Source organism: Pan paniscus, chromosome 16 (assembly GCF_029289425.2).
Source record: "Pan paniscus chromosome 16, NHGRI_mPanPan1-v2.0_pri, whole genome shotgun sequence".
Classification (NCBI taxonomy): domain Eukaryota; kingdom Metazoa; phylum Chordata; class Mammalia; order Primates; family Hominidae; genus Pan; species Pan paniscus.
In genome coordinates this window covers 10,090,085-10,111,227 of record NC_073265.2, presented here as the reverse complement: position 1 = coordinate 10,111,227, position 21,143 = coordinate 10,090,085, and the positions used below count along the sequence as shown (strand labels likewise).

The 21,143-nt window shown below is 58.9% G+C and overlaps 1 long non-coding RNA gene, 11 other non-coding genes and 1 pseudogene across 30 annotated transcripts in view; all 13 read left to right on the top strand.

The window, feature by feature from the left end:
• LOC103784572 (uncharacterized) overlaps nucleotides 1-15,407 on the top strand; it is a 40,596-nt gene extending 25,189 nt beyond the window's left edge. For 8 of the 19 annotated variants that reach the window (XR_008621154.2, XR_008621151.2, XR_008621158.2 and 5 more), the window contains 17 exons: nucleotides 92-135; nucleotides 710-840; nucleotides 1,226-1,269; nucleotides 1,773-1,903; nucleotides 2,287-2,331; nucleotides 3,646-3,808; nucleotides 4,191-4,234; nucleotides 4,811-4,941; nucleotides 5,327-5,370; nucleotides 6,714-6,844; nucleotides 7,221-7,264; nucleotides 7,838-7,968; nucleotides 8,352-8,396; nucleotides 9,710-9,872; nucleotides 11,563-11,694; nucleotides 13,302-13,346; nucleotides 15,276-15,407. This is a non-coding gene — a long non-coding RNA (uncharacterized LOC103784572). The other 11 variants (XR_008621160.2, XR_008621155.2, XR_010110047.1 and 8 more) reach the window with 10 other exon arrangements.
• Nucleotides 897-978, top strand: LOC117976144 (small nucleolar RNA SNORD115). Its single transcript, XR_004666735.1, has one exon. It is a non-coding gene; the product is annotated as a small nucleolar RNA SNORD115 (small nucleolar RNA).
• Nucleotides 1,960-2,041, top strand: LOC117976145 (small nucleolar RNA SNORD115). The gene has a single exon (XR_004666736.1). It is a non-coding gene; the product is annotated as a small nucleolar RNA SNORD115 (small nucleolar RNA).
• LOC112437287 (small nucleolar RNA SNORD115) lies at nucleotides 3,865-3,946 on the top strand. The gene has a single exon (XR_003025921.3). It is a non-coding gene; the product is annotated as a small nucleolar RNA SNORD115 (small nucleolar RNA).
• LOC112437258 (small nucleolar RNA SNORD115) lies at nucleotides 4,998-5,079 on the top strand. The gene has a single exon (XR_003025894.4). It is a non-coding gene; the product is annotated as a small nucleolar RNA SNORD115 (small nucleolar RNA).
• LOC112437290 (small nucleolar RNA SNORD115) lies at nucleotides 6,901-6,976 on the top strand (annotated as a pseudogene).
• LOC112437280 (small nucleolar RNA SNORD115) lies at nucleotides 8,025-8,106 on the top strand. Its single transcript, XR_003025915.1, has one exon. It is a non-coding gene; the product is annotated as a small nucleolar RNA SNORD115 (small nucleolar RNA).
• On the top strand, nucleotides 9,929-10,010 carry LOC112437272 (small nucleolar RNA SNORD115). Its single transcript, XR_003025908.1, has one exon. It is a non-coding gene; the product is annotated as a small nucleolar RNA SNORD115 (small nucleolar RNA).
• LOC112437283 (small nucleolar RNA SNORD115) lies at nucleotides 11,750-11,830 on the top strand. The gene has a single exon (XR_003025918.1). It is a non-coding gene; the product is annotated as a small nucleolar RNA SNORD115 (small nucleolar RNA).
• Nucleotides 13,585-13,666, top strand: LOC112437255 (small nucleolar RNA SNORD115). The gene has a single exon (XR_003025891.1). It is a non-coding gene; the product is annotated as a small nucleolar RNA SNORD115 (small nucleolar RNA).
• A 57-nt stretch (nucleotides 15,408-15,464) lies between the features above and the next one.
• Nucleotides 15,465-15,546, top strand: LOC112437289 (small nucleolar RNA SNORD115). The gene has a single exon (XR_003025923.1). It is a non-coding gene; the product is annotated as a small nucleolar RNA SNORD115 (small nucleolar RNA).
• A 1,776-nt stretch (nucleotides 15,547-17,322) lies between these two features.
• LOC112437292 (small nucleolar RNA SNORD115) lies at nucleotides 17,323-17,404 on the top strand. Its single transcript, XR_003025925.1, has one exon. It is a non-coding gene; the product is annotated as a small nucleolar RNA SNORD115 (small nucleolar RNA).
• Nucleotides 17,405-19,216: 1,812 nt separating this feature from the next.
• Nucleotides 19,217-19,298, top strand: LOC112437281 (small nucleolar RNA SNORD115). Its single transcript, XR_003025916.1, has one exon. It is a non-coding gene; the product is annotated as a small nucleolar RNA SNORD115 (small nucleolar RNA).
• The last annotated feature ends 1,845 nt before the right edge of the window (nucleotides 19,299-21,143 follow it).

Below are 21,143 nucleotides of genomic sequence, written 5' to 3'. Positions count from 1 at the left end.
TGCGGGCTTGGTGTTGGCACTCTGGTTTTCTGGGGGCGGGTCAGGTTGGTGGTTCCTTCCTGAACCATTGTTCTCCCCTTGATTCTTTCAGTGAGCTCTTCTCTCAGGCGGGTCCCCTGGCATTGACCAGCATAGGTGAGTGGATCCTGCTGGGTTCATGGGCCATGAGCCAGACACATGGGTTGACTGAGGGTCAGCCTTCAGGACAGGAAGGTTTCCTCGGGGAGCCAACCTGAATCCCCACCGGGGAGGGATTTGTTAGTCCTCTAGGAGGGTGGCTTCCTGGGGATTCTGACTCCAGGAGGACACCTTCACTGAAGCCCTGCAGGGGTGATGGTGGTCCAGGCTGGAAAGGTTTCCTTCAGTCTCATGTGGGGCAGCTCCCTGCTGACATTCGGTGCCTGCATCTGACCTCGAGGACTGCCCAGGTCACATGAGTGGGGCAACAAGGGCTCCAGGGTGCCATGGGGATTATGTGGGGTCTCTCTGTTCCCGCAGAGAGGTGGGCGATCTGGCCCATGTGGTCAGGCTTGTAGGGTTCGGTGGCGGGGAGAGCCAAGAGTTCCCTGGATCCATTACCATCACTTCTTCATATGGATCAAATCACATGGTCCATGGAGGGAGAGCATGTGTGAGCCGACACCCCTTGCTCCCTTTCCCCCATGGAGATGTGAGGCCCTGTTTGGACACCTGACCCCCGTCCCTCCAGATAGTGAACCTGGAGGAAGACTCTTCTTGGGTCCCCTGGCCCCAAGCTAAAGTCCATCAGCCAGATGCCAGACCCTGGTGCACTGAAGCTCGTGCCCTTCCTGGTGCCCTGGTCTCCTTCACTGAGCTGTGGTGAGAACATCCAGGTCCTGCTGGATGCATGCATGGGGAGGAATGTGCCCTGGATTGGGTCAATGATGAGAACCTTATATTGTCCTGAAGAAAGGTGATGACTTAAAAATCATGCTCAATAGGATTATGCTGAGGCCCACCCTAGGTGACAATTTTGGAAGAGGACACTGGAAATCAATGAGGTCCCTGGCAGGGCCACTGTAATTTGTGGTGGAGACCTGGAAGCCCTGAAGGGCACCTCATGGGGTCCCAATCCTGTCTCTTCACTCCCCCGTGAGGCAGCCCAAGCTCCCTGTGTGTGCTTGGTGTACGCGCTCTGCTTTCCTGGAGGCGGGACATTTTGGCTGCTCCTTCCTGAGCCCCTGTTCTCCCCTGTGTCTTTCAGTAAGCTCTTTCGCCCAGCAGAATCCCTGGCATGGACCGGCATAGGTGAGTGTCTCCTGCTTGGGTCATGGGCCGTGAGCCAGACCATAGGGTTGCCGAGGGTCAGCATTTGAGCCATGAGGGTTTCCTCAGGAGGCGACCTGAATCCCCACCTGGGATGGGTTCTCCAGGAGGGCAGCTTCCTTGTGAATCTGAGCCAATTAAGATACCTTCTCTGAAGCCCTGCAGGGTTGCCAGTTGTGCAGGCAAGAAAGGGTTCCCTCAGCCCCAGGCAGGGCATCGCCCAGCAGAGACTCGGTGGTTGGGTTAGGCCTCTAGGATGGCCAGGCCACATGAGGGGGGCCACAAGGGCTCTGGGGCACCACAGGGGCCTCACAGGGTCTCTCCGACCCCGAAGAGTGGTGGGCGATTCGGCCCATGTGGTCACTGTTTCACATGGATCCCATCACATGGGTCCATGGAGGGAGAGCATGTGTGAGCAGGCACCCCTTGCTTCCTTTCCCACATGAGCCCCTGCTTGGACACATGTCCTCCTCCTGTCCCCCCAGATGGTGGCCCTGGAGGAGGACTTGTATTGGGGCCACTGGCCCCATGTCAGTGTCCGCCAGCCTGGCATCCAGCCCCTGGTGTGCTGAAGCTCAGGCCCTTCCTGTTGCCCTAGTCTCCTGCACTGAGCTTGGTGAGCCCATTCGGGTACTGCTGGATGCATGGGCGGGGAGGGATGTGCCCTGGGTTGGGTCGATGATGAGAACCTTATATTGTCCTGAAGAGAGGTGATGACTTAAAAATCATTCTCAAAAGGATTATGCTGAGGCCTGGCCTAGGTTAGAATTTTGGAAGACGATGCTCGGATCCTGAGATCCCCAGCCAGGCCACTCTATTTTTGGCTGGAGTCCTTGAGACCCTGAAGGGCGTCTCAGGGCTGCTGAATGCTGTCTCTGCGCTTGTCCATGAGGCAACCCACTTTCACTGTGTGGGCTTGGTGTTGGCCTTCCGGTTCTCCGGGGACGCGGCATATTGTCAGCTTGTCCCTGAGTACCCGTTCTCCCCTGTGTCTTTCAGTGAGCTCTTCTGCCCAGGTGGTTCCCCTGGTCTTGATGGGCATAGGTGAGTACATCCTGCTGGCATCCTGGTCCATGAGCCAGGGTGCGTACTGTTGCCGGAGGTCACCTTTAGGCCATGTGGGTTTCCTCAGGGAGCTGACCTGAATCCCCACTGGGAGGGATGGTTTCTCCAGGAGGGTGTCTCCCATAGAAACTGGTTCCAAGAAGGATGCCTTCCCTGAAGCTGTGCAGGGGTGACGGTGGTCCAGGCAGGAAAGGGTCCATTCAACCCAATGCAGTACAACTTCTAGCTGAGACTCGGTGCACGGGTGAGGGCTTGAGGACTCCCAGGCAACATGAGGGGTTCCACAGGATCTCCGGAGGCCACAGGTGTTAAGCAGGAACTCTCCATCCTTGAGGCTTGCTGGGGGTGGTGGGACGGCAGCAGGGTGTGGGTGATCGAGTTTATGGATTCAGGCCAAGATTCAAGGGTCAGGCGCCATCCATTGCCCTGATGGGACCAACCCTGTTGTGCAATGGGCTGTCCCACTGGTGCCTCCTTGAGCCTGGTGTGGGCAGCGTGGCTTCAATGGGGTTGGGTCAAGGCTGAGCTCTGGCCCGCACCTGGTGGTTGGCCCTGGGAATTGTGGACTTTGGGCCAAGGGTGCAGCCCGCCTGCCTCTGGAGTTCATCCTACCCAGAGGTGGAGTGGCCGGAAGGGTGGCAGGCATCCTGTGGTAAAAGGCCCACTGTTGAGGGTCCCGTCCCACCAATTTGCTGTCCAGGCTGCTTCTGAGCCATGGGTTCACCTCCAGGGAAGCGAGATCTTGAGCCCAGGGAAAGGAGAGGACATCATGTGTCCCCTGATTGGCTGAGAATGGGGAGAGTGTTTGGGTGGTATGTGGTGCATGAATGGGGACCCACCAGAGAAAGCACGTGGCCCTGGGGCCCCAGGATGCGATTTCCAGCGTGCTTATAGAGGGCGTCTGAGTGGACCCTCTCCATTCCCAGGCGCAGGCTATGTGACTGCCAGGTCTGCAGCAGTTCGTGGCATCCGGGCTAGCCTCCTTGATTGCTTATGAGCTGGTTGATAGCCCTGGCCTGTGCCGAGGGGTCCTTGTGCGGCCCTGGGGTTGTTCAGGGGAGCCGGCATGGGCAGTGGAGGTGCTCTTGGGGCCTGCAGTAGGGCACAGCCCAGGTGTTCTTGCTTGAGCGCAGTGAACCACCTGCCCCTTCCTTCCAGGGTTCGGTAGCAGGGAGGGCCAAGGGTCCCCCGCATCCATAACAGGTCAGTGTGCCACATGGATCCCATCACATGGGTACATGGAGGGAGAGCATGTGTGAGCCGGCACTCCCCACTCTCTTCCCCGCATTGCAGGGTGAGGCCCTGTTTGGACCCGTCCTCCAGCTATCTCACCAGATGGTGAGCCCAGAGGAAGACCCCCTGGCCCTGGGCTAGTATCCATCAGCCAGGTCCCCAGCCCCCAGTGTGCTGAAGCTCAGGCCCTTCCCAACGCCCTGGTCTCCTGCACTGAGCTGTGGTGAGCACATCCGGGTCCCAGTGGATGCATGCACAGGGAGGGATGTGCCCTAGGTTGGGTCGATGATGAGAACCTTATATTGTCCTGAAGAGAGGTGATGACTTAAAAATCATTCTCAAAAGGATTATGCTGAGGACTGGCCTAGTTTAGAATTTTGGAAGAGGATGCTGGGATCCTGAGGTCTCCAGGAGAGCCCCTGTATTTTTGGCTGGAGACCTGGAGGCCCTGAAGGATATCTGGGGGGCCCAACCCTGTCCCTATACTCCTCTGTGAGGCAGCCCAGGCTCTCTGTGCGGGCTTGGTGTTGGCACTCTGCTTTTCTGGGGGCGGGTCAGGTTGCTGGTTCCTTCCTGAACCATTGTTCTTCCCTTGATTCTTTCAGTGAGCTCTTCTCTCAGGCGGGTCCCCTGGCATTGACCAGCATAGGTGAGTGGATCCTGCTGGGTTCATGGGCCATGAGCCAGACACATGGGGTGACTGAGGGTCAGCCTTCGGGACAGGAAGATTTCCTCGGGGAGCCAACCTGAATCCCCTCCGTGGAGGGATGTGTTGGTCCTCCAGGAGGGTGGCTTCCTGGGGAATCTGACCCCAGGAGGACACCTTCACTGAAGCCCTGCAGGGGTGATGGTGTTCCAGGCCGGAAACGTTTCCTTCAGTCTCATGTGGGGCAGCTCCCTGCTGACATTCGGTGCCTGCGTCTGACCTCGAGGACTGCCCGGGCCACATGAGTGGGGCAACAAGGGCTCCAGGGTGTCACAGGGATTATGAGGGGGACTCTCCATCCCCGGAGAGAGGTGGGCGATCTGGCCCATGGGGCCAGGCTTGTAGGGTTCAGTGGCAGGGAGAGCCAAGGTTTCCCTGGGTCTATTACCGTCACTGTTTCACATGGGTCCCATCACATGGGTCAATGGAAGGAGGACATGTGTGAGCAAGCACCCCTTGCTCCCTTTTCCACATGGAGATGTGAGGCCCTGTTTGGACACCTGACCCCCGTCCCTCCAGATAGTGAACCTGGAGGAAGACTCTTCTTGGGTCCCCTGGCCCCAAGCCAATGTCCGTCAGCCAGATGCCAGAACCCCGTGCACTGAAGCTCGTGCCCTTCCTGGCGCCCTGGTCTCCTGCACTGAGCTGTGGTGAGAACATCCGGGTCCTTCTGGATGCATGTGTGGGGAGGAATGTGTCCTGGATTGGGTCAATGATGAGAACTTTATATTGTCCTGAAGAAAGGTGATGACTTAAAAATCATGCTCAATAGGATTACGCTGAGGCCCACCCTAGGTGACAATTTTGGAAGAGGACACTGGGAATCAATGAGGTCCCTGGCAGGGCCACTGTAATTTGGGGTGGAGACCTGGAAGCCCTGAAGGGTATCTCGTGGGGGCCCAACCCTGTCTCTTCACTCCCCCGTGAGGCAGCCCAAGCTCCCTGTGTGTGCTTGGTGTCGGCACTCTGCTTTCCTGGAGGCAGGGCATTTTGGCTGCTCCTTCCTGAGCCCCTGTTCTCCCCTGTGTCTTTCAGTGAGCTCTTTTGCCCAGCAGACTCCCTGGCATTGATCGGCATAGGTGAGTGTCTCCTGCTTGGTTCGTGGGCCATGAGCCAGACCATAGGGTTGCCGAGGGTCAGCCTTTGAGCCATGAGGGTTTCCTCAGGAGGCGACCTGAATCCCCACCTGGGATGGGTTCTCCAGGAGGGCAGCTTCCTTGTGCATCTGAGCCAAGTAAGATGCCTTCTCTGAAGCCCTGCAGGGTTGCCAGTTGTGCAGGCAAGAAAGGGTTCCCTCAGCCCCAGGCAGGGCATCGCCCAGCAGAGACTCGGTGGTTGGGTTAGGCCTCTAGGATGACCAGGCCACATGAGGGGGGCCACAAGGGCTCTGGGGCACAACAGGGGCCTCGCAGGGTCTCTGCGACCCCAAAGAGCGGTGGGCGATTCGGCCCACGGGATCGGGCCCCAGATTCAAAGATCACACCACACCCATGGCCCTGAATGGAACCGACCCTGTTAAGCATTGGGGCCTCCCAGGGGTGCCACTTTGAACCGGGTGTGGGGTGCCGCTGTTTGCCTGAGGTTGGGTCGAGACTAGCTCCGGCCAGCACCTGATGGTGGTGCAGTCCGGCCCTGAGATTAGTGGGCTGTGGGCCCAGGGTGCAGCCTGTGTCCCGCTGGGGGTCACCTCTTCCTTGTGGGCGAGTGATGGAAGGGCGTCCTCCTGAAATGGGAAGGCCCGCTGTGGAAGGAACTGTCCTGGAAATTTGCCATCCAGGCTGCTTCTGAGCCATGGGGTCACCTCCAGAGTGGCAGGGTCTTGGGCCCAAGGAAAGGAGAGGACACTGTGTTTCCCCAATTAGCTGAGTGTGGCCCTGCTGTCTGTGTGGGAGGTGTTGTGTGGGGCATGGATAGGGACCCACCAGAGACAATACATGGCCCTCGGGCCCCAGGCTGCAATTTCTCAGTGCATCCTTGGAGACGGTCCTGGGCCTCCTCCACGCCCAGGGTCAGGCTGTGCAACTGTCAGGTTAGCGGCGGCATGTGGTGTCTGGGCCTGTCTACTTGGTTGTCCGTGAGCTGCTGGTGGCCCTGGCCCTTTCCCAGGGGTTCAGGTGCAGCCCTGGGGTTGTGTGGGACAGCCAGTGGGGGCAGTGGAGCTGCTCTGGAGGCCTGCTTTAGGGTGCAGCCTGGGTGTCTTGCCCGAGTGTAGTGACCCACCTGCGGTGTCCTCACGGGGTTCCCTAGCAGGGAGGGCCAAGGGTCCCCTGTGTCTGTGACACATGAGTGTTTCCCATGGGTCCCATCAAATGGGTCCACGGAGGGAGAGCATGAGTGAACTGGCACCCCCCACCCCCACCCTCTTCCCCACCTGGAGGCATGAGCCCCTGGTTGGACATATGTCCTCCTCCTGTACCCCCAGATGGCAGCCCTGGAGGAGGACTTATACTGGGGCCGCTGGCCCCACGTCAGTGTCCGTCATCCCGGCGTCCAGCCCCTGGTGTGCTGAAGCTCAGGCCCTTCCTGTTGCCCTAGTCTCCTGCACTGAGCTTGGTGAGCCCATTCGGATACTGCTGGATGCATGGGTCGGGAGGGAGGTGCCCTGGGTTGGGTCGATGATGATATATTGTCCTGAAGAGAGGTGATGACTTAAAAATCATTCTCAAAATGATTATGCTGAGGCCCGGCCTAGGTTAGAATTTTGGAATAGGATGCTGGGATCCCGAGGTCCCCAGGAGAGCCCCTTTATTTTTGGCTGGAGACCTGGAGGCCCTGAAGGGTATCTGGGGGACCCAGCCCTGTCCCTATACTCCTCTGTGAGGCAGCCCAAGCTCTCTGTGTGGGCTTGGTGTTGGCACTCTGCTTTTCTGGGGGCGGGTCAGGTTGCTGGTTCCTTCCTGAACCATTGTTCTCCCCTTGATTCTTTCAGTGAGCTCTTCTCTCAGGCGGGTCCCCTGGCATTGACCAGCATAGGTGAGTGGATCCTGCTGGGTTCATGGGCCATGAGCCAGACCACATGGGGTGACTGAGGGTCAGCCTTCGGGGCAGGAAGATTTCCTCGGGGAGCCAACCTGAATCCCCACCGTGGAGGGATGTGTTAGTCCTCCAGGAGGGTGGCTTCCTGGGGAATCTGACCCCAGGAGGACACCTTTGCTGAAGCCCTGCAGGGGTGATGGTGGTCCAGGCTGGAAAGTTTTCCTTCAGTCTCATGTGGGGCAGCTCCCTGCTGACATTCGGTGCCTGCATCTGACCTTGAGGACTGCCCGGGCCAAATGAGTGGGGCAACAAGGGCTCCAGGGTGCCACGGGGATTATGAGGGGGACTCTCCATCCCCAGAGAGAGGTGGGCAATCAGGCCCATGTGGTCAGGCTTGTAGGGTTCGGTGGTGGGGAGAGCCAAGGTTTCCCTGGGTCCATTACCGTCACTGTTTCACCTGGATCCCATCACATGGGTCCATGGAGGGAGAGCATGTGTGAACAGGCACCCCTTGCTCCCTTTCCCACATGAGCCCCTGGTTGGACATATGTCCTCCTCCTGTCCCCCCAGATGGTGGCCCTGGAGGAGGACTTGTATTGGGGCCACTGGCCCCACGTCTGTGTTCATCAGCCCGGCATCCAGCCCCTGGTGTGCTGAAGCTCAGGCCCTTCCTGTTGCCCTAGTCTCCTGCACTGAGCTTGGTGAGTCCATTCGGGGACTGCTGGATGCATGGGCGGGTAGGGAGGTGCCCTGGGTTGGGTCGATGATGAGAACCTTATATTGTCCTGAAGAGAGGTGATGACTTAAAAATCATTCTCAAAAGGATTATGCTGAGGCCTGGCCTAGGTTAGAATTTTGGAAGAGGATGCTCGGATCCTGAGATCCCCAGCCAGGCCACTCTATTTTTGGCTGGAGTCCTTGAGGCCCTGAAGGGTGTCTGAGGGCTGCTGAAACCTGTCTGTGTGCTTGTCCGTGAGGCAACCCACGTTCACTGTGTGGACTTGGTGTTGGCCTTCCCGTTCTCCGGGGATGGGACATACTGTCAGCTTGTCCCTGAGTACCCGTTCTCCCCTGTGTCTTTCAGTGAGCTCTTCTGCCCAGGTGGTTCCCCTGGTCTTGATGGGCATAGGTAAGTACATCCTGCTGGCGTCCTGGTCCATGAGCCAGGGTGCGTACAGTTGCCGGAGGTCACCTTTAGGCCATGTGGGTTTCCTCAGGGAGCTGACCTGAATCCCCACTGGGAGGGATGGTTTCTCCAGGAGGGTGTCTTCCATAGAAACTGGTTCCAAGAAGGATGCCTTCCCTGCAGCTGTGCAGGGGTGACGGTGGTCCAGGCAGGAAAGGGTCCCTTCAAACCAATGCAGTACAGCTTCTAGCTGAGACTCGGTGCACGGGTGAGGGCTTGAGGACTCCCAGGCAACATGAGGGGTTCCACAGGATCTCCGGAGGCCACAGGTGTTAAGCAGGAACTCTCCATCCTTGAGGCTTGCTGGGGGTGGTGGGATGGCAGCAGGGTGTGGGTGATCGAGTTTATGGATTCAGGCCAAGATTCAAGGGTCAGGCCCCACCCATTGCCCTGATGGGACCAACCCTGTTGTGCAATGGGCTGTCCCACTGGTGCCTCCTTGGGCCTGGTGTGGGCAGCGTGGCTTCAATGGGGTTAGGTCAAGGCTGAGCTCTGGCCCGCACCTGGTGGTTGGCCCTGGGAATTGTGGACTTTGGGCCAAGGGTGCAGCCCGCCTGCCTCTGGAGGTCATCCTACCCAGAGGTGGAGTGGCCGGAAGGGTGGCAGGCATCCTGTGGTGAAAGGCCCACTGTTGAGGGTCCTGTCCCACCAATTTGCTGTCCAGGCTGCTTCTGAGCCATGGGTTCACCTCCAGGGAGGCGGGATCTTGAGCCCAGGGAAAGGAGAGGACATCATGTGTCCCCTGATTGGCTGAGAATGTGGAGAGTGTTTGGGTGGTATGTGGTGCATGAATGGGGACCCACCAGAGAAGGCTCGTGGCCCTGGGCCCCAGGATGCAATTTCCAGCGTGCTTATAGAGGGCGTCTGAGTGGACCCTCTCCATGCCCAGGCGCAGGCTATGTGACTGCCAGGTCTGCAGCAGTTCGTGGCATCCGGGCTAGCCTCCTTGATTGCTTATGAGCTGGTTGATAGCCCTGGCCTGTGCCGAGGGGTCCTGGTGCGGCCCTGGGGTTGTTCAGGGGAGCCGGCATGGGCAGTGGAGGTGCTCTTGGGGCCTGCAGTAGGGCACAGCCCAGGTGTTCTTGCTTGAGCGCAGTGAACCACCTGCCCTTTCCTTCCAGGGTTCGGTAGCAGGGAGGGCCAAGGGTCCCCCGCGTCCATGACAGGTCAGCGTTCCTCCTGGATCCCATCACATGGGTACATGGAGGGAGAGCATGTGTGAGCCGGCACTCCCCACTCTCTTCCCCGCATTGCAGGGTGAGGCCCTGTTTGGACCCATCTTCCAGCTATCTCACCAGATGGTGAGCCCAGAGGAAGACCCCATGGCTCTGGGCCAGTGTGCGTCAGCCAGGTCCCCAGCCCCCAGTGTGCTGAAGCTCAGGCCCTTCCCAACGCCCTGGTCTCCTGCACCGAGGTGTGGTGAGCACATCCGGGTCCCAGTGGATGCATGCACAGGGAGGGATGTGCCCTAGGTTGTGTCGATGATGAGAACCTTATATTGTCCTGAAGAGAGGTGATGACTTAAAAATCATGCTCAATAGGATTACGCTGAGGCCCAGTCTAGGTTAAAATTTTGGAAGAGGATGCTGGGATCCCAAGTTCACAGGCAGGGCCACTGTATTTTGGACTAGAGAACTCAAGGCCCTAAAGGGCATCTTGAGGGGGTCCAACCTGTCTCTGTGCTCCTCCGTGAGGCAGCCCTGGCTCCCTGTGTGGCCTTGGTGTTGGCGCTCTGGTTCCCGGGCGTGGCATGTGGGCACCTCCTTCCAGAGCCCCCATTCTCCCCTGTGTCTTTCAGTGAGCTCTTCCGCCCATTTGGGCCCCCTGACATTGACCGGCATAGGTGAGTGGATCCTCTTTGGGTCATGGGTCATGAGCGAGGCAAAGTGGGGTCACCATGCATCTGCCTTCGGGCCATGAGAGTTTCCTAAAAGTGTGGACCTGAATTCCCACCGGGGATGAGTTATCCAGAAGGGCCACTTCCTTGGGAATCGGACCCAAGAAGGACGCCTGTCCTGAAGCCCAGCAGGGGTGGTGGTGGTCCAGGCAGGAAAGGGTTCATTCGACACCAAGCAGGCAGCTCCCATCTGAGACTTGGTGCATCGGTCAGGCCTTGAGGACTGCCCAGGACACATGAGGTGGCCACAGGGGCTCCGGGGCGCTACGGGGGGTCTACAGAGAGGGGTAGGCGATTGGGTCCTTGGGGGTCATGCCACGGAGTTTCAAGGACACCCATGGCCCTGAATGGGACTGACCCTGTTGAGCAATGGGCCATCCCAATGGCACCTCCTTGAGTCTGACGGTGGGTGGTGCTGTTTCCCTGGGGCTAGGTCAAGGCTGAGCTCTGGCCAGTGCCTGTGGTGCTGCAGGCTGGCCCTAGAACTCATGGGCTTTGGGCCATGGGGACAGCTTGTGTCATGCTTGGGGTCACCCCTTCCCGGAGGTTGAATGGCGGGAGTGGTGGCTTCCTAAGGTGGGAAGTCCTGCTATTGAGCAACCTGTCCTGGGAATTTGCCACCCAGGCTGCTTCTGAGACATGAGGTCACCTCCAGAGTGGCAGCATCTTGGGTCCAAGGAAAGAGGAGCATAACATGTGTCCCCAGATTGGTTGAGTGTGGCCTAGCTCTGTGTTTGGGAGGTGTGCAGGGTGTGGATGGGGATGTATCAAAGAAAGTACATAGCCCTGGAGCCCCAGGCTGTGATTTCCAGTGTGTGCTTGGAGAGGGGCAGGAGCAGGCTCTCGACTGCCAGGTCTGCAGCAGCGCGTGGCATCCGGGCCAGCCTCCTGGTTGGCCATGTGCTGGTTGGTGGCCCTGGCCTGTGCCCAGTGGTCTCAGGGTAGACCTGGCATTGTGCAGGGCAGCCAGCAGGGCAGTGGAGGTGCTCTCAGGACCTGCAGTAGGGCGCAGCCTGGACTTTTTGCGTGAGACCAGTGACCCACCTGCACTGTCCTTCCAGGGTTGGGTGGCTGGGAGGGCCAAGGGTGGTCCATGTCTGTCTCCGTGACACATCAGTGCTCCGCATGGATCCTATCACATGGATATCCCCTACCCACCTTCCCCACATGGAAGCATGAGGCCCTACTTGGACATGTGTCCTCCTGTCCTAGATGGTGAGCTCGGAGGAAGACTTGCATTGGGCCCAATGGAGCTGGGCCAGTGTCTGTCAGCCAGGTCCCCAGCTCCTGATGCGCTGAAGCTCAGGCCCTTCCTGGAGCCCTGGTCTCCTGCCCTGAGCTGTGGTGAGCCCATCTGGGTCCCACTGGATGCATGCATGGGAGGGGGTTGCCCTCGGTTGGGTAGATGATGAGAACCTTATATTTTCTGAAGAGAGGTGATGACTTAAAAATCATGCTCAATAGGATTACGCTGAGGCCCAACCTAGGGGAGAATTTTGGAAGAGGACGCTGGGATCCTGAGGTCCCTGGCAGGGCCACCGTATTTTGGGCTGGAGACCTCAAGGCCCTGAAGGGCATCTTGGCAGCACCCAGCCCTGTCTCTGCACTCCTCGGTGAGGCAGCCCAGGCTCCCTGTGTGGGCTTGGTGTCAGAGTCCCATTCCCCAGGGGCGGGGCAGGTTGGCGGCTCCTCCCTGAGTCCCCTTTCTCCCTTGTGTCTTTGAGTGACTTCTTCTGCCCAGGTGGGCCCCCTGGCGTTGACCAGCATAGGTGAGTGGAACCTGCTGGTGTCATGGGCCATGAGCCAGGCCATGTGGGGACTCCAGGTCAGCCTTCAGGACAGGAGAGTTTCCTCAGGGAGCAGGGGAATCCCCACTGGGGAGGGATGGGTTCTCCCAGAGGGCCACTTTCTTTCGAATCGGACCCATGGAGGACATCTTCTCTGAAGACCTGCAGAAGTGATGATGTTTCAAGCAGCAAAGGGTTTTTTCAGCCCCTGCAGGGCAGGCAGCTCCCAGATGAGATTCTGTGCATGGGTCAGGCCTCAAGAACTGCCAAGGCCACATGCGGGGTGCCACACAGGCTGTGAGGCACCACAGGGGTCATGCAGGAGCTCTCGGTCTTCAGGCTTGTTGTGGGGGTGGTGACAGAGTGATCAGGCCCACAGGGTCAGGCTGCAGTGTTTCAAGGATCGCGCCCACCCGTGGCCCTGAATGGGACCGATGCTTTTGAGCAATGAGCCATCCCAGTGGCTCCACATTGAGCCTGGTGGGGGCGCCACTGTTTCAGTGGGGATGGATGAAGCTTGAGCTCTGGCCAGCACCTGATGGTGTTGCAGGCTGGCCCAGGGACTTGTGGGCTTTGGGCCAGGTCGGCAGCCTGAGTTCTGCTGGGGGTCACATCTTTCCTGAGTTTCAGTGTCAGGATGCATGTCCTCCTTAGGTGGGAAGGCCTGCTGTGGAGGGTCCTGTCCTGGGAGTTTGCTCCCCAGGCTGCTTCTGAGCCATGGCGTCACCTCCAGGTGGTGGGGTCTTGGGCCCAAGGAGCAGAGAAGACACCATGTGGCCCCTGATTGGTCGAGTATGGCCTGGCTTTGAGTTTGGGAGGTGTGCAGGGCATGGATGGGGACCCACCAGAGAAAGCACGGGCCCATGGAGCCCCAGGCTGCGATTTCTGATGCGTACTTGGAGAGGGCGCCTGGTTGGGCACCCACCATGCCCAAGGGTAGGTTATGCAACTACCAGGTCTGCGGCAGTGCATGGCATCAGGACCAGCCTCCTTTGTTGGCTGTGAGCTGGTTGGTGGCCCTAGCCCGTGTCCAGTGATCTCTGTGCAGCCCTGGGGTCATGTGGAGCAGCCAGTGTAGGCAGGGGAGGTTATCTTGAGGTGTGCAGTAGGCACATCCCAGGCGTCTTTCCCGAGCCCAGTGACCTCCCTGCCCTGTCCTTCCAGGGTTCGGTGGCGGGGAGGCCCAAGGGTATCCTGTGTCCATGACAGGTCAGTATTTCATGTGAATCCCATCACATGGGCCCTCCTCCTGTCCCCCCAGATGGTGAGCCTGGAGGAAGACTTGCACTGGGCCTTCTGTGCGCCGGCCAGAGGCCATCAACCAGGTGCCCAGGTCCTGTTGTACTGAAGCTTGGGCCCTTCCTGGCACCCTGGTCTCCTTCATGGAGCTGGGGAGCCCATCCGGGTTCTTCTGGATGTATGCATGGGGAGCGGGGTGCACTGGGTTGGGTCAATGATGAGAACCTTATATTGTCCTGAAGAGAGGTGATGACTTAAAAATCATGCTCAATAGGATTACGCTGAGTCCCAGCCTAGGTGACAATTTTGGAAGTGGACACTGAGAATCACGAGGTCCCTGGCAGGGCCACTGTATTTTGGGCTGGAGACCTGGAGGCCCTCAAGGGCCTCTCACAGGGACCCAACCCTGTCTTTGCACTCCTCCGTGAAGCACAGCAGGCTCCCTGTGCGGACTTGGTGTTGGCACTGTTTCCCAGGGCCAGGGCACATTGGTGGCTTTTCCCTGAGTCCCCATTCTTGCCTTGTGTCTTTCAGTGAGCTCTTCAGCTCAGAAGGGTCCCTTCACCTTGATTAGCGTAGGTGAGTGCATCCTGCTGGTGTCATGGGCCATGAGTCAGGCCGCGTGGGGTCACCAAGGGTCAGTCTTTAGGACAGGAGGGTTTCCTCAGGGAGCCAACCTGTATTTCCACCGGGGAGGGATGGTTTCTCCAGGAGGGCGGCTTCCTTGGGAACTGGACCCAAGATGTTGCCTTCCTGAAGCCCTGCAGGGATGACAGTGGTCCAGGCAGGAAAGACTTCCTTCAGCCCCGTGCAGGAGAGCTCCCAGCTGAGACTCAGTGCATGTGTCAGGCCTCGAGGATTGCCGAGGCCACATGACGGGGGCCACAGGGCCTCCGGGGCACCACGGGGGTCATGCAAGAGTTCTCTTTCCCTGGAGAGGGGTGCTTGAATGAGCCTATGGGGTTGGGCCGTGGAGATTCAAGGATTGTACCCAACTATGTCCCAAAATGGGACTGACCCTGTTGAGCTATGGACCATCCCATGGTGCCTCTTTGAGCTTGGTGGGGGGCAGTGCTGTTTCCCTGGGTTTGGGTCAAGGCTGAGCTCTGGCCAGTGCCTGGTGGGGCTGTGGGCCGGACCTGGGACTCGTGGGCTTTAGGCCAAGTCGACAACTTGTGTTCTGCTGGAGGTCACCCCTTCCCCATGGGTGAGTGGCTGGAAGAGTGGAATGTGCGGTGGGAAGGCCCGCTGTTGATGGTCCTATCCCGAGAATTTGCTGCCCAGACTCTTTCTGTGCCATGGGGTCATGTCCAGGGTGGCAGGGTCTTGGGCCTAAGGAAAGGAAAGGACACCATGTGGCCCAGGATTGGCCAAGGTTGGCCCGGCTCTGTGTTTGGGACATGTGTGGGGCATGGATGGGGACCCACCAGAGAAAGCACATGGCCCTGGTACTCCAGGCTGTGATTTCAGGTGTGGCTTGGAGAGAGTGCCTGGGCAGGTGCCCACCATGCCCAGCGGCAGGCTATGCAACTTCCATGTCCACGGTGGCACATGGCTTCTGGGCCAGGCTCCTCGGTTGCCCATGAGCATGTCGGTGACCCTGTCCCATGCTCAGTGGTCCTGGGGCAGCCCTGGGATCATGTGAAGGAGAAGTCAGAGGGGGCACTGGAGGTGCCCTCAAGGTCTGCAGTAGCATGAAGACCAGGGGTCTTGCCCAAGCCCAGTGATCCACCTGCCCTGTTTTTTCAGGGTTTGGTGATGGGGAGGGCCGAGAGTGCCCTGTATCCGTGACAGGTCAGTGTTCCACATGGATCCCATCACATGGGTATCCCTTACCCCGTTCCCCACCTGGAGGTATGAGGCCCTGTTTGGACACATGTCCTCCTCCTGTCCATCCAGATGGTGAACCTGAAGGAAGACTTGCGTCAGGACCAATGGACCCTGGCAAGTGTCCGTCAGCCAGGTGCTCAGCCCCTGGTGCACTGAAGCTCAGGCCCTTCCTGGCCCCTTGATCTCCTGCACTGAGCTGTGGTGAGCACATCCGGGTCCCGCTGGATGCATGTGTGGGCAGGGGGGGTGCCCTGGGTTGGGTCAATGATGAGAACCCTATATTGTGTTGAAGAGAGGTGATGACTTAAAATTACCATGCTCAATGATTACGCTGAGGCCCAACCTAGGTGAGAAATTTGGAGGAGGATGCTGGGATCCCGAGATTTCCGGCAGGGCCACTGTATTTTGGGCTGGAGCCCTGGAGGCCCTGAAGGGTATCTGGGGGAGGCCCAACTCTGTCTCTGCACTCCTCTGTGAGGCAGCCCAGGCTCCCTGTGCGGGCTTGGTGTTGGCCTTTCTGTTCCCCAGTGAAGTGGCACGTGGGTGGCTCCTCCCTGAGCCCCAGTTCTCCCCTTGTGTCTTTCAGTGAGCTCTTCTGCCAAGGGGGGGCCTCCTGGCATTGACCAACATAGGTGAGTGGATCCTGCTGGCATCATGGGCATGGGTTCACCGAGGGTCAGACTTCAGGCCATGAGGGTTTCCTCAGGGAGCTGACCCCAATTCCCATCAGGGAGGGATCGTTTCTCCAGGAGGGCGGCTTCCTTGGGAATCTTACCTGAGGAGGATGCCTTCCCTGAAGATCTGCAGGAATGACAGTGGTCCAGATAGCAAAGGGTTCCTTCAGCCCCATGCAGGACATCGCCCAGTTGAGACTTGGTGTGCAGGTCAGGCCTTGAGGACTGCCCAGGCCACATGAGGCGGGCCAGAAGGGCTCCAGGGTGCCACGGGTTTCACTTGGGAGCTCTCGGTCCCCGGGCATGTTCCTGGGGGGGTGGTGATGGGGTCGGGCCATGGAGGTTCAAAGATCTCATCCCACCTGTGGCCCTGAATGGGGCTGATCCTGTTGAACAATGGGCCATCCCAGTGGCACGTATTGAGCCTGGTCAGGGGTGGTGCAGTTTCAATGGGTTGGGTCAAGGTTGAGATCTGGCCAGCTCCTGGTGGTGCTTCAGGCCAGTCCTGTGACCCATGGGCTTTGGGCTAAGGGGGCATCCCATGTCCCATGGGGGTCACCTGTTCTCCATGTTTGAGTGGCAGTAACAGTGGCATTCTGAGGTGGGAAGGTCCACTGTCTAGGGTGTTGTACCGGGAATTTGCCACCCCGGCTTCTTAGCCAAGGGGTCACCTCCAGGGTCTCGGGATCTTGGGCCCAAGGAAACGAGAAGATACCATGTGGCCCTTGATTGGCCGAGTGTGGCCCAGATCTGTGTTTGGGAGGTGTGGGATATGAATGGGGTCCCACCAGTGAAAGCTCATGGCCCGGGTCCCCAGGCTGTAATTTTCAGTGCACACTTGGGGAGGGCTCCTCAGTGGGTGCCCACCACGCCCAGAGGCAGGCTATGTGACTGCCAGGTTTGCAACGGTGCATAGCTTCCAGGCTACCCTCCTTGGTTGGCTGGGAGCGGGTTGGTGGCCATGGCCTATGCCCAGTGGTCACAGGGCAACCCTGGGATCATGCGGGGGAGCTGGTGAGGGCAGTGGAGGTGCTCTCCGGAACGGAAGTATGGCGCAGCCCAGGTATCTGGCCCAAACCCAATGACCAGCCTGCCTTGTTTCTCAGGGTTTGGTGATGGGGAGGGCCAAGGGTGCCCTGCATCTGTGATGGGTCAGTGTTCCACATAGAACCCATTACAGGGGATTCCTTACCCCCTTCTCCACATGGAGATGTGAGGCCCTGTTTGGACACATATCCTCCTCCTGTCCCCCCAGATGGTGAGCCTGGAGGAAGATTTGCATTGGGCCCAGTGGCCCTGGGCCAGTGTCTGTCAGCCAGTTTCCCAGCCCCTGGTGCACTGAAGCTCAGGCCTTTCCTGGCATCCTGGTCTCCTGCACTGGGCTGTGGTGAGTATATCATGGTCCTGCTGGATGCATGTGCAGGGAGGGGGTGCCTTGGGTTCAGTCAATGTCGAGAACCTTATATTGTTCTGAAGAGAGGTGGTGACTTAAAAATCATGCCCAATAGGATTACGCTGAGGCCCAGCCTAGTTGAGAATTTTGGAAGAGGACAGTAGGATCCCGAAGTCCCTGGCAGGGCCCTTGTATTTTAGGCTGGAGACTTCAAGGCTCTGAAGGGCACCTGGAGGTGGCTCAACCTGTCTCTGTGCTCCTCCATGAGGCAGTCCAGGCTCCCTCTGTGGGCTTTCTGTTGGCACTCTGGTTCCCTGGGCCAGGGAACGTTGGTGGCTCCTCCCTGAGCCCCTGTTCTCCCCTTGTGTCTTTCAGTGAGTGCTTCTGCCCAGGCAGGCCACTTGGCATTGACCGGTATAGGTGAGTGGATCCTGCTGGGGTCATGGGTCATGAGCAAGGCCACATGGGTCGCCGAGGGTCAGCCTTACAGCCATAAGGGTTTTCTCAGGGAGCCCACCTGAATTCCCACCGGGGAGGCATAGGTTCTCCAGGAGGGCGGCGTTTTGGGGAATCAGACCCAAGGGGGACACCTTCCCTGAAGCCCTGCAAGGGTGATGGTGGTCCAGGCAGGAAAGGGTTTTTTTCAGCCCCACACAAGGCAGCTCCTAGCTGAGAATCGGTGCTTGGGTCAGACCTCAAGGATTGCCCAGGCCACATGAGGGCGACTGAGAGCCTCCGGGGCGCCACAGGGGTCACATGGGAGCTCTCGGTGCCTGGCGTGTGATGCACAAATGGACCTCTTGGGTTTGTTCACGGAGATTCAAGGATCGCACCCCACCATGCCCCTGAATGGGACGGTCCCTCTTGAGAAATGGGCCATCCCAGTGGGTCTCCTGGAGCCTGGTTGGGGGGTGGCATTGTTTCCCTGGGGTTGGGTGAAGGCAGAGTTCTGGCCGGCACCTGGTGGTGCTGCAGGTCAGCACTGGGACCCGTGGGCATTGGGCCAAAGGAGAGCCCGAATCCCACTGGGGGTCACCCTTTTTCCAACATCAAATGTCTGGAAGGGTGGCCTCCTGAGGTGGGAAGGCCTGCTGTTGAGGGACATGTCCCGGGAATTTGTCACTCAAGCTTCTTCTGAGCTTTGGGGTCACATCCAGGGTGGCAGGGTCTTGGGTCCAAGCAAAGCAGAGGGCACCATGTGTCTCCTGATTGGCCAAGTGTTGCTGGCTCTGTGTGGGAGGTGTGCAGAGTATGGATGGGGACCCACGAGAGAAAGCACGTAGCACTGCAGCTCCAGGCTATGATTTCTGTTGCATGCTTGGAGAGGGTGCCTGGACAAGCGTGCCATGCCCAGGGGCAGGCTGGGCAACTACCAGGTCTTCAGCAGAGTGTGACATCTGGGCCAGCTTCCTTGGTTGGCTGTGACCTGGTTGGTGGCCCGGCTCTGTGCCTACTGGCCCCAGGGCAGCCCTGGGATCATGCAGGGGAGCCATTTTGAACAGTGGAGGTGCTCTTGGGGCCTGTAGTATGGCACAGCCTAGATGTTTTGCTCAAGCCCAGTGACCCACCTGCCCTGTCCTCTCCGGGATCGGTGGAAGGGAGGGCCAAAGGTGCTCCGTGTACTTGATGAGTCAGTATTTCACATTGAACTCATCACATGTGTCCATGGAGGGTGAGCAACGGTGAGATGGCACTGCTGACCCCCTTCCCCACATAGAGGTCAGTTTGGACACGTGTCTTCCTCCTGTCTCCCCATATGGCGACCCCAGAGGAAAACTTGTGTTGGGCCTGCTGTCACTGGGCCAATGTCAGTCAGCCAGGTGCCCAGCCCCTGGTGCGCTGAAGCTTGGGCCCTTCTGGCACCCTTGGCTCCTGCACTGAGCTGTGGTGAGCCCATCTGGGTCCTGCTGGATGCATGTGCAGGGAGGGGGATACCCTGGGTTAGGTCGATTATGAGAACCTTATATTGTCCTGAAGAGAGGTGATGACTTAAAAATCATGCTCAATAGGATTACGCTGAGGCCCAGCCTAGGTGAGAGTTTGGAAGAGGATGCTGGGATTCTGAGGTCCCTGACAGAGTAAATGTATTTTGGGCTGGAGACCTTGAGGCCCTGAAGGGCATCTGGTGGGCCCACCCCTATCTCTGCGCTCCTCCGTGAGGCAGCCCAGGCTCCCTGTGCTGGCTTGGTATCTGGGCTCCGGATCCCTGGTTATGGGGCACGTTGGAGTCTCCTTCCTGAGTCCCCGTTCTCCCCCGTGTCTTTCAGTGAGCTCTTCTGCCCAAGTGGTCCCCGCGGCCTTGAGCGGCATAGGTGAGTGCATCCTGTTTCGGTCATGGGCCATGAGTGATGCAGCATGGGGTCCTCGACATTCAGCCTTCGGGCCACTAGGGTTTTCTCAGGCTGCCAACCTACTCCCCACCAGGGAGCGATGGTTTCTCCAGGAGGGCCACTTCCTTGGGAATCTGACCCAAGGAGCACATCTTTCCTGAAGCCCTGCAGGGGTGACAGTGGTCCAGGCTGGAAAGGGTTCCTTCAGCCCAATGTAGGGCAGCTCCCAGCTGAAACTCGGTGGACAGCTCAGGCCTGGAGTACTGTCCAGGGCACATGGGGAGGAGGGGCACAGGGAATGTGGCGCACCCTAGAGGTTACACTGGAGTTCTCTCTCCCTGGAGAGGGGTGAGTGATTGGGCCCACACAGGCTGTGAAGATTCAAGGAATGCTCCACACCCATGGCCTTGAATGGGACCAACCCTGTTGAGCAGTGGGCCATCTTATGGTACCTCCTTGAGGCTGGTGAGGGATGGCACTGTTTCAGTGAGGTTGGGTCAAGACTGAGCTCTGGCTGGCACCTGGTGGTGCTGCAGGCCCTGGGACTTGGGGGCCTTCAGTCAAAGGGGCAGCTCCGATCCTGCTGGGGACAACCCTTCCTTGAGGTCCAGTGGTGAAGAGTGTCCTCCTAAGGTGGGAAGGCCTGCTGTCAAGGGAATTTGCCACCCAGGCTGCTTCTGAGCCTTGGGGTCACCTCAGGGTGGCAGGGTCTTGGGCCCAAGGAAAGGAGAAGACACCATCTGGTTCCTGATTGGATGAGTGTAGCCGGGCTCTGTGTGTTGGAGTTGGGCAGGGCATGGATGGGGACCCACCAGAGAAAGTGTGGCCCAGGGGCCCCCCAGGCTTGGAGAGGGCACCAGGGCCGGTGCCCACAATGCTCAGGTGCTGGCTCTGGGAGGGCCAGGTCTGCAGCGGCTTTTGGCATCTGGCCAACCACCTTGGTTGGCCAGGAGCTGGTTGATGGCCCTGTCCTGTGCCCTGTGTCCCTGGTATGGCCCTGGGGTCATGTGTGGGAGCTGGCCTGAGCAGTGGAGGTGCTCTTGGGGCCTGCAGTAGGGTACAGCCTAGGCATCTTGCCTGAGCCAGCACTGTCTTTTGCTTTCCCTGTCTTTCCAGGGTTTGGTGGCAGAGAGGGCAAAGGATGCCCCACATCTGTGTTGGGTCAGTGTTCAGCATGGATCCCATCACATGGGTATCCCTTAGCCCCTTCCCTGCATTGATATGTGAGGCCCTGGTTGGACACATGTCCTCCTTCTGTCCCTCTAGATGGTGAGCCTGGAGGAAGATGTGTGGGACCCGCAGGCCGAGGGCCAGTGTCTCTCAGCCAGGTGCTCAGCTCCCAGTGGGCTGAAACTCTGACCCTTCCTGGCACCCTGCTCTCCTGCACTGTGCTGTGGTGAGCACATCCGGGTTCCACTGGATGTTTGTGCAGGGAGGGGGTTCCCTGGCTTGGGTCAATGATGAGAACAGGGCCACATGAGGAGGGCCAGAGGGGCTACAGAGTGCCATGGGGTAACAAGGGAGCTCTTGGTCCCTGGAG